Below are 11,093 nucleotides of genomic sequence, written 5' to 3'. Positions count from 1 at the left end.
GCTTGATTGTAGTAATAACAAATAAAGGCAATTTTTAATAAATAAACGATAGTGCTGGAGGCCTCCAAAGGAGTTAACTTAATATTATTAACTTATTAACTCTTAAGTAAACACTTCTATAAGGATGGGATTTTCCTGATGTGGATAGAGTTAATACTTAAACATTGGGAAATCTCTTATAAAAAATAATAGAGGCACCAACAAACAAACAAACAACAACAACAAAAAAACCCCACACTTGTCTTAGTGTTTTATTAGCTTTATGGAATGTTTATCTACAGCCCGCTGTCCAGATACAGAAGGCACTTCCACTATGTTCCACTTAAAAGTGACTGTTCTGGATACATATATTTGCAGCTGAGGGTAGAATGTAAATAGTATTTTTGCAGTCTTAGTGCACAGTTAAAAGTAAGAAAAATATGGACACCAAATAACATGTTCTCGAAAAGTATGCACACTAAAAAGTTTTGCTGCTCTGAAACAGATTGCCTATGACAATTTTTGCTCATGTGGAATCACTGAAATGACTCCTCCTGGGTTATAATCCAACACTCATTATTACTAGAAACGGAGAAGGATGGTTCTCTTATTGAAATAATTAAGGATTTGGCTGGAAGAGTCGTGTATTTTACAGGATTTTACATGTTTTTTCTTTTTTTTTTTCTTTTACAAGGTTTTTCTTTTTGTGATGCTTTTTTTGTTGTTGGTTGGTTGGGTTTTTTCTTTACACAAGACATCATACTTTGTAAATTAAACTTTTTATTTTTTTTTTGCTTTGTCAGCACCGCTTGTTAACAATGAGTATTGTTTTTCCTTCATCAGTTATGAACTCCATGGGTTATTGTTCTGCTAGACAATCTGATGATTACATTTATCTGTGATTATTATTAGCTAGTTATTATAACTTATAAATTATTAACATCTTAAAATAAAGAAATATCTTTTACCATTGTTGGAGCAATTTGTTCTGGTAAATTCAGTGAGTTTTCAGATATATTTGTGGTGAGCTATTTCTTGAAATATGAACAAAGTGATTCACGTCCATTTCCTTGTTCCTTGTCAATTTTCTTTCTTTTTTTTTTCCCCATCTAAATCTATACTCCTGTTGCTAGATTGCCCACTTGCAGAAAAACTGTTTACGATCACATCTCAATATCTGATATAACTTTCATCATTTTTCTTTGTGGCGATATATTTCTTAAGAAGCTTTGACAAATAAAAATTAACTTTCTGTTCTTTCAGGTATGGCATTTGGCTCAATTGTTCTGTGTTTTAAAATACAAAAACACACACACAAAAAATAGTGTAATTATACAGACTCTCTTTACAGTTAAAGTTATAGATTCTGAGGGTTTTAGTCTACTTGGCATGTTCTCTGTATTTTGTTGAACCAACCTATAGCAATATCTCTTTCACTTGCAACAACTTCTCCTCTCTTCATAAGAAAATTGTTGTTATATATTTTTCCATATATAGATCTATATTCATAGGCTTATTTCTGCTACAATGAGATTGCATATATCCATAAGACTAAAGATATTTTCCTTACAAAAATATTTTAATTCTTTCTGTATCTAAAAATTTAAATTTTCAATACTAGATTGAATCAATTTTACTAGTGTCATTTTTTAATATCTTTTTTCTAAGACCATCCACTCGCAAATCTATAGGTGAACCGCTACAGTTCTGTCCCTGGCAATTTCACACTAACTTCTTACCCTACTTCAACAAGATTGTTGTCTTCAAAGTCAAAAGTTCTCCATGATTTTTTCAAGGTATACTAGAAATGCATCTGACCTGCAGGGACACAATAGAAGGGACACTTAGTTTGGTCTACCTCTGAGAGTTTTTCCTGGGGATTTTTTTTGTCCCAGAAATGATTGCAGTCAGATTCTGTGATTTGATTCAAAATTAACTATATATTTAAGTAAAATTAATAAACACATAGTTCATCTATTTAGGACTTAAAAACAAGGAAACAAAAGTAAATAAGAATGTTTTTCTCTATGGAATTAGCAAGTTTTCATGCTGAAAATATATCTCTTCAGTAATTCTCACATACAGACTAAGCATTGAACACACTGTGTGTGTGTGTTATATTTGAAGGAAAGCAAGTAGGCTCAGGCAAAATGTCAAACTGTTCTCTGGGTGTAAAATGTCTTTGGAGCTGTCCTGGGTTCTGCACTGGTCTACTTAATGCTCTCCATGGAGTGGATTGCTGGAGAACTGAGAACCGCAACAGCCCATGTGAGCTGGTGGAACAGGAGAAAACATTCTGCTTGTGCAATTCCAGAGCTAACCTGCTCAGTGTAGAGAGACGAAAATGAGATGTGAACTGAGAGAAGTTGATTTAAATGTCAAAGTACTCAGCCTCAGAGCCCTGTGGAGCTCCCAGAGAAAAGACTCTCACAGCAGAGGATTGTTTTGACAAAGGAGTCCTGCTGTGTGAAATTTGCAGCTATACCTTGTGATGAGTAACCACATGTTAGATTCAGCAACATTCATCTCGCTGCTCAGATTGTGAGACGATAGCAGGGAATATTGCTCCAAAGCCAAACTGTTCTTTTGAACTACGAGTGTGCTCTTAAAATCAACATATTTATTTGAAAGAATTGTCCTGTTTTATGAGCTTTGAAGGCCATTCAGGAAAAGAGGGCCATGGTTCTGAGCTAGAAATAAGAAATTCACATGCAGAATGAAGTAGCACGTACATCAGAAGCCAGGCGCATTTTACACAGCAGAAAGAAAAACTAACTGTGCTGAGGTCTCTTTGGGATCTGTGATGCAGCTAATAAAACTAAAGATTTGGTAATATACTATGTCTGATTTCTAAGAAGGAAAACAGTTGCTATCCTGAATTCACTGTAGTGACCCTGAATAATGCAGTCAATGGGGAGATCTAGCTGAACTTATTATTTGCAGTAAATTGTGGAAAAAAAAAAAAGTTTTCTTATTCCTTTGAAATAATAATAATAAAAAAGAAAGCAATCTTGACATTGATCTAATAAGAAATACAAACATGCATATGTATTTTCTTGATTGAGATTTGGAGCCAGAAAATAGTTTGTTATATCTCCACTGAGAAGCTAGAATCACATTTAGTGCTCAACTTGTCTCTGATTTACAGAAAATGATGAACTCAGTACTTCATGGAGAGAAAGGTAAATGAATGCATTCATTTTGTTGTTGTTGTTGTTTGGCGTTTTCTTTTTTTTTTCCCCCTGTTTATCGAGAACCTATAGCAGGCAATTAATTAGTTCTGCTTCCACCAAGAACAGGAAGAAAAATCTGTATCTGAAACTATATATTTTCCTTTTACAAAGAAGGTGTCTTTCATGAGGACAGAAAGTAGGTCTTGGGGGTTAGAAAAATAGGGCATGTATAACGTCGATTAAATCAGTTGGTTTACGGATTTGAGGAGGAGCTGCGGGGTATGTCTCTGCAAGCTCTGCACACCTCTGAGCCAGGCACTAGAGCAAGCAGTACTACAAAGCTGTGGGTAGCTACTCTCCAGCAGTGACCCCCTAGCCACTCGTATGGACCTCAGTTTTCAGACGGTGCTACTGAAAAAAGTATACATGTACCCAAACTGTAAAGTGGACAGTGTCCATGCCAGGCACATGAACCCACTCCTGTTGTCTTGTGGCTCTTGTTCCACTGAGCCCACCTGGGCAGAGGGGGTCATCTAGGCAATGTCACCCTGTCCCTGCCCCTCTGCCAGGGGGACAGATTCCACTCACAGCCTCTGCTCCACTCTCCTCCTGACAGTCTACTTTTGGCTACACTAAGCAATGTAACATGCACTGGGGAAGACCAGCAAGAGGACAGTGGGCTTTAGCATCTTCTCTTGTTCTACCACAGATGCAGGTCTGCTGTGGAGGCAGGAGAAGCAAAAAGCTATTTAGACCCTCCAGACTGTCCACACCATGCAATAGCACTAAATCAGAAACTGATCTCTCATGGCATAAACACTGTCTGGGGAGGAATAGGAACTGAACAGAGTCTCAAAATTTTCTCTTTTGTGAAAAGTGTAGCTGAAGTGAATCTTCTGGGTCAGAGTCTGAGTGCTTCTGCTGAGTAGACAGGCGTGAACTCAGCCAGATGGAAAGGATATTCATATGCTCGGTCCTGAAAGCGTTACTGATATTTGGGAATGTTTCTAGCAGCATTGGCACTGGACTGCAATGAGCCTTTTAAATCATTAAATGCATGTGGAGGTGGTAAGGAAAACTTGGTCAGAAGGAGCAAGTAAAGCGGGATGTGTATGCAGCAGCAGAGGGTACAAAACAAGTGCATTTATGTATTTGCCTCTGGCCAACAGAGGTAGCTGAGGCTCTAAATTGCTTAGAGTGAAGCATATGAATGGCTTCCTGATAACCCGAGTTAGGGTGAAGCTGAAATTTTCTATAAATTCATCTCTCTCAAGTCAGGTTATGGGCTTCTCCGACATTGTTGCATATCCAGGAAAATTCATTACTTACCTGAGTGCTCAAGCTGCAAGCTATTGCTATAACAAATTTCTCTTAACTTGGCACCTCAGATACAAGTGTTCTGAAGGAATGAACTATTATTTTTTTGTGGTTTCAATTTGACATTCAAGGAAAATTTGATAACAAGGTAGTAACTAACTTGCAGAAAGAAAGCATCTGTAACAGGAATGAAAATGTGAATTACAAATGCAAAGATTAACTGTAAATTTTTAGCTTTGCTCTTGCAGGTATATAGGTGGAAAAGCCTACATTCTAAAGGTTACACTGGCGTCTTCCTGGGAACTTAGAGGTCATGCTTGGTTTGCGTAAAATATAGAAAACCAAAATAAATCTATGTAGAAGCATACCCTGTCCAGAACACAGATCCCAACAAACACACTATTAAACCCTACCAAAATTAATTTCACACAAATGAATGCTTTTGTACAGCAGAAGAGCTGGATTTTCAGTAAAGTATGAAAACTTTAGGTGGAAAGCAATGGTCATGTATTTCTCGATACGTTCTTTCTACTGTTTACTGTTTCTATTTCATCGATCTTAAAATGCTTATTAGAAACTGTAGGAAATATTTGCCCACCCCTGCCTCCCGAAAGTCACATTAGTTTAACAGGCAAACTTTTCTTGGGTTTGGGCTTAGCTTGGCGATGAGATATGCCCCAGTTTGGATGCTTTTCTGAAGTCATCAAAGCATCCTGTATCAGCCAAAATTTGCTTGAGAACTCCTGAAAGCAGGCTGTCTCATGAGCTTTCTAATGTTTCTGGCTTCCTGTCAGACTGGAAATGCCATGGAAACAACACTTGTGGCAGTCCAGCTCCTGGCTCAGCATTTGAGAAGCAGGGAAAAATGGCAAATTAATTGAGGGGGAAAAAATATTTAAAGCTCAACAAATGTTCAAGTGTGGTTTTAAGTAAATTGTAGTAGTTCTGTGTTTAGTCAGACCTGATTTTCCTGTTTCATTTCATTCAAGAAGTAGTGCCCACATGGCGTTATTCTCCTCCAGATTTGGATTTTTGAAAGTGTTCAGTGCTGGCCTAAATCTGTTTTCTTTAAAGCTGGTGGGAAGAGTCAGTGTAGAAGTGGTGGGAAGCTGGTGGGAAGAGTATCAGTGGGAGTTGAATATTTTGAAAAGCATGCTCTGACTACATTTTTGATCAAAGGCACTTTCACCTAGTGTTCCTAAAGCAATGTGCATGGATGATGATTGTGTTTCACTGTGCTGCCTGTGAGATGGGTGTGTTAGTGGAGCGTGTTCTTTGGAAATCAAGAAATTATGGCTACCTAAACCTGCTAAGTATTTTGCCCCCTCTTGACATTAAAGAGATGAGGAAATCAAGGCATGGTAAATTCACACCTGACAGTCAAAGCTCTTGAGAATTGGTAGCTTTAGCTGAAATTCATCAAGTTACAGGTTTTTCTCAGAAGTGGAGAAAGAAATCAAGCCATAAATAAATCTAGATTGTGATAGTTCAAAAGGAGCTTCATTTTCAAGAAAGATGAATTGATGAATAATCTATTTGATAAGTATCTTAAGATTCTTTAAATCAATATGAAAGTTGCTCATTTCTCAACTAGAGCTTTCGTCTTCCTACATACCTTACACTGCTGCTTGCAGAATGGAACTGGCATAATCTTTAAGCAGGTCAGCGTATTTTGCAGCTAGTTGAGAATTTTTTTTATCTCTCTGGGCATGTGGAAGGAAGGATTTAACAGGAATATTGTCTCAAAAGAACATCAGAGAATACTTCAGACATGGGCCAGTACTTAATTAGAAGTAGGACAGCATTTGGTGCAGGATCTCCGAGGTGCCTTGGCACTAGCAGAGGTTGCAAAAGGTGGTGGGTGGGCTCCTCTACCTTTGGTGGGATTACTCAGGTCTGCAACACCTATGAGCCTGTTAGACTGAAGATGCCTTTTACTTCTAATGGTTGTGGAAAATACTAAGCTTTCAGGCACCATGACCCAGAAGAAAGTGCTTTATGACTGGAGAATAGTTTTGTGGTCATAGTGGGAAGCCAGCACTTGCATAAAGCAAACACTTTACAGTTTGAGCAATTCCAAGAACATTTGGGAAAGAGTTAGATGTTGTAAATAAGAAGCCTGAGTAGGTTTGGTTGCTCAAGGCTATGGCTGTACACTCAAGACTATTACCGCAGCCCAGCTGACCCAAGATAACTTGTTCAGTTGATTTACCCTCTAAAGAGGAATTCTGGATTAGACCTTATGGCAGTATCGGTGTGCAGCTCCATACAATACATTTTGTTGAAGTTTTTGGAAAACTATGTGGTACATCATAACCCAACCTGTAATTCTCCATTTATATTGATTTGGTTTAACACTTTTCCAATCTGAATACCCAACTCTGCTGGATCAGAATGCCATGTTAAAAGAAATGGTTTGTAGCAATGACAGAAAGGCTTTTAAAGCAGATTGAGGTTTAAATGATTTAAATAGCTTGAAAGAAATTAATGTGGGTTGAAAGCGAACACAAAGATTTGAGACAAAATATGTTACATGATATTTAATGTTATCTGACTTACCTAAAGCTTTTAGGTTTTCTGAATAATAGATAAAACTGGGACTGAATACCCTTTGCCTCACTTTCTTTCTGCCATTTCTTTCTGAGGGTGGATTTTTGTAATATTTGCTTGCTCAAAGGATATACAGATTGACATCATTCAGACTTCAGGGTACTTTAATGGAGAACTTCATCTTATACTAGTTTTATATCTTTTGATTTCTTGTTTAATGTTGGCTATATTCATGATATATAAGACCTAAACTTCAGCTAGGGTAAGTTATGTCTATAAACACACACGTACCTTTTTTATAGCTTTATGCATTATTGAAGAGTGTGCTACTCCAAAGTATAAGGTTGGGGTTATGTAGTACAAACTTGTGCTTTGTATTTTATTTATTTATAACTTTTTTTGTCGTACCTCCGATTTGGACTACAATTTTTCATTTTGGCTGGTGGGTGGACTTTTTATGGTTGTTTATTTTTTCTCTGTTTTGTTTTTAAATTATACTGACTGAGGAAAAATCATTTTCCAATAATATGGTCAGAAAGCTGTGCTTTTTCTCAGACAGCCTGTCCTTTCAGCAGCTCTAATAACTTCAGATGAGAGAGGAGTTTGGCTGGCTGTAGACTCAGAGTATCTTTCAGTACACTGGGAGTATCTTTTGGGTATCAGAGTGATATGTTTGTTGAAGACCAGCTGATGCAGTCCAAAGCAGGATTAGGCCAGGATGCAGCAATTATTTAAAAAACAGAAAAAAATCTTGAGAGGATTTCTATTGACATGTTGATGTCATTACAAAAAGGAGTATCATAATATCATGTTATGTAAGGAATATCACAATGAATATAATTAAAACTAAGAAAATAAATGCAAATATGTGGATGTAAATACGTGTGTATATATACACACAGATTTATATATATATAGGTTTATATAACATTTCAAATGTAATTTTGTTTATAAAATTTCAAGTGTTTTTTACTTTTCTTTGGGGTCATCTTTTCTATAAACATTATATTTATTTTCAAAATGCTAATTCATTTTCTCAATTGAATAAAAAGTCTTGGAAAAATTTATATGTCAATTACAATGTGAAAGGTCATGACAGTTTGTCAACATATGCAGCTCTCCATTCAGCTTATATTTATTCTTTTTTTCATTGTTCTTTTTAATCAGATAAATATCACATGGAGGGAGAGATGAAAAATGAAGTATTTGTGGCATGATAATACAGATCATTAGCTTGTGATGTGATATAATCCTACATTTTGGAACTGAGTCTGTTCTTCTCTTAAAACAGTACATTTCAATCTTCAAAAATAATACGTGCTGTACCAGGCAAAATTCTGCTTGGCAATGTCACAGGCATAATAGGTCTTGCACAGTTGTGCCCATTTGCTGTTGGAGAACTAACAAATTCTTAAATCAGTTTTAGACAATTCAGAAATTAAAGTAAATATAAAATAATTTTAATTGAAGCAATTCTGAAGTGCCTAAGCCGTATAATGATGCCCTTTGAATGCTAGAAAGACTGGGAGTATTTTCTGCTATCCTAAATAAGAGAACTGCTAAAACCATATGATTTTCTGCTATCCTAAATAAGAGAACTGCTAAAACCATATGATTACAGTTTTGTGCATTTTATTACACTAATTTCAGCTGATACTGCTGAATCGCTATTGATCTTGTAATCTCATTCCAATACACCCCAACTCTGAGGAATGTCTGCAGTGCCAGGGAATAAGTGAGGCTGACTCTCTGACTCCTTATATGCTGAGCTTTGAGCATACAAAATGTTAAATTATGGCCAGAGTGCTTAGCATCTTGAAGAACCAAGTTCTTCATCCCTGAGATATCTATAGCACAGAATGGCAAACATACTTCATCTGCATATAGAAAGGACATTAAGTATTCTCAAAATGTTTAGTACTGAAGTTTTCGTTCTCTTCTGTAGATTTGCAGAAAGATGATTAGTTATATCAACTAGAAAGGGCATGGAGATTTATTCAGGCATAGATTCCAGAACATCAAATGTCAAAAAAAAAAAAAAAAAGTTTAAGATTAAGAAAGTAAATCTAGGAACAGTCCAAAAGAGATCAGTCGTGGTAACAAGTTTACAGCACTATTTATTCTGCAAACATCATCCTATGTGGTGGTGCCTCCTGGAATTTGATATGGATCCACAAGCTGCTTTCTCTCAAGCTGTGTTGGAGACCTATAATGCAGAATCTATTTAGGAAATGTCTTGGCCCAGTGTGTGATGGTTGATGACTGAAATGGAATGTGATTTGATTCACTTTTTAAAATTATATTTGGGAAACTTATACAAAATGAATGGACAGAATCAACATGCAAGAAATCCATTATGGTTGAAGGCTTCCATGTTTCAAGTTGCTATCAATGGAAATGCAAGGTTATTCAACCTCGTTAAACATTTTTTCTTTAAAAACAAACAAAACAACAACAACAACAACAAAACTTGATTTGATTGATAAGATTGATCGTGAGAGTAAGCTCTTTGCCCTTAAGTTTTAACCACATTTTTCTTATAATTGACCATCACAAAACCCAGGTCATGTTGTCTTCAATAAATGTGTATAGTATGTGGCAAAAACAAATCATGCTGTTTAGTCTGAATTTTTATATTTAAATAGAAATATTTTTTTCCTTAAAACATATGCTATTATTTTTCAGACAGATTGACTAGTTAATTGTTGGCAAACTTAATGCAGGCTGTGTGGGTGAATGTGTTTCTGAAAAGAGAAATCTTATTTTAAACATTGAATTCCAAAGCAAATTGCAAAAGAGGAAGACAAACGTACCATAAAGAGACTAACTCATTGCTCCGGTAAGCAGACTCAGCTGAATTAGTCACTGTGGATATATGTAAACCAAACTACTAACCAACACGTCCCTTGTGGTCAAAGTTTCTTATAAACTAAGTTAAGCAGTGTTGGATTGCACATTTAGGGGATAAGGTAGTCTTGATGGTCACAGACAATGAACCCTATTTTTGTGGTCCATTCTTTCATGTGAGCCAGCAGTGCCTCTCCTTACATTTTTCCTCTGATCCAGAGTGAAAGTTCTGAAAGCCTCGCATCCTTGTGACCCTCAACAAACACTGTTCCCAGGCACTGCAGGGGCACATGCTAAAGGAGGAGTGAGTTTTTGAAAGTTGCTGTTTTTAAATGACCAAAGATAAGGCTGTTTTGGACTTTACATAAAAGTTGTATTTGAGAGGAAATGAATCCTTACCACTGCCCTTTAACCCGGAGCAGGAATAATCAGCAGAATACAAACTGCATTGCAAGTCTTTTTAACCACCATATCAAAAGAAATAAATTTTTGAAGTCTTTCTCTTTGAAGTACGTATGTAACAACTAAGGGAAACACTGCAGGTTTTCTTCCATATCTACCTTTAAAAACTTTACACAGTCTGTCAAGCTGCCTATCAGAATACTGAGGTAAACTGAAGGTTTTGACAGAAGATAATTTATAGATGGCAGACCCAGCTTTAGAGGCTGTATTGTTATCATTCAGCCCCTTAAATATCAAGGAAGAGGAGGCCTATTCAGATCATAAAGATGACAGCAGTAGACAAATGAGCACACCATTCAAAAACAAGGCAATCAGTGATGCATTTTCAGCTACATTGGGATAGACACGGGTTTAGATGAATGATACAATGCATATATATAAAAGGTTCATTTTTATCAGGTGTGATAAATTTGTTAGAGCTTTAACCATGGCAATCGTATAACTATCATTGCATGGTTTCTGGCTTTGTCAGATTAAAACTTCAGTAATCCCTAATGCCCTTGAACATTAGGTAAAAATTGTAAAAATATGTAGGTGCAGAACAAGAGGGGAGGAACAGGTCAAGGAAATCCATTGAATGAGATATATTGAGAGTACACTTAATTTTCAATGAGAACTCACATTTTCCCAATGGAAAATTGATCTTTAAGGAAAAATTCCAGCTAGTTGTGCCTCTTACTAGCCCAGGCACTATTCGCAGTTGTATAGCATGAAAATTCAGATAACACATCAAGGAGTAGTTGTTTTCAAAGGCCAGTTTAACAT

The sequence above is a fragment of the Anser anser genome (genome assembly GCF_964211835.1).
Source record: "Anser anser genome assembly, chromosome: 14".
Taxonomy (NCBI): Eukaryota; Metazoa; Chordata; class Aves; order Anseriformes; family Anatidae; genus Anser; species Anser anser.
This window is presented reverse-complemented; position numbering follows the sequence as displayed.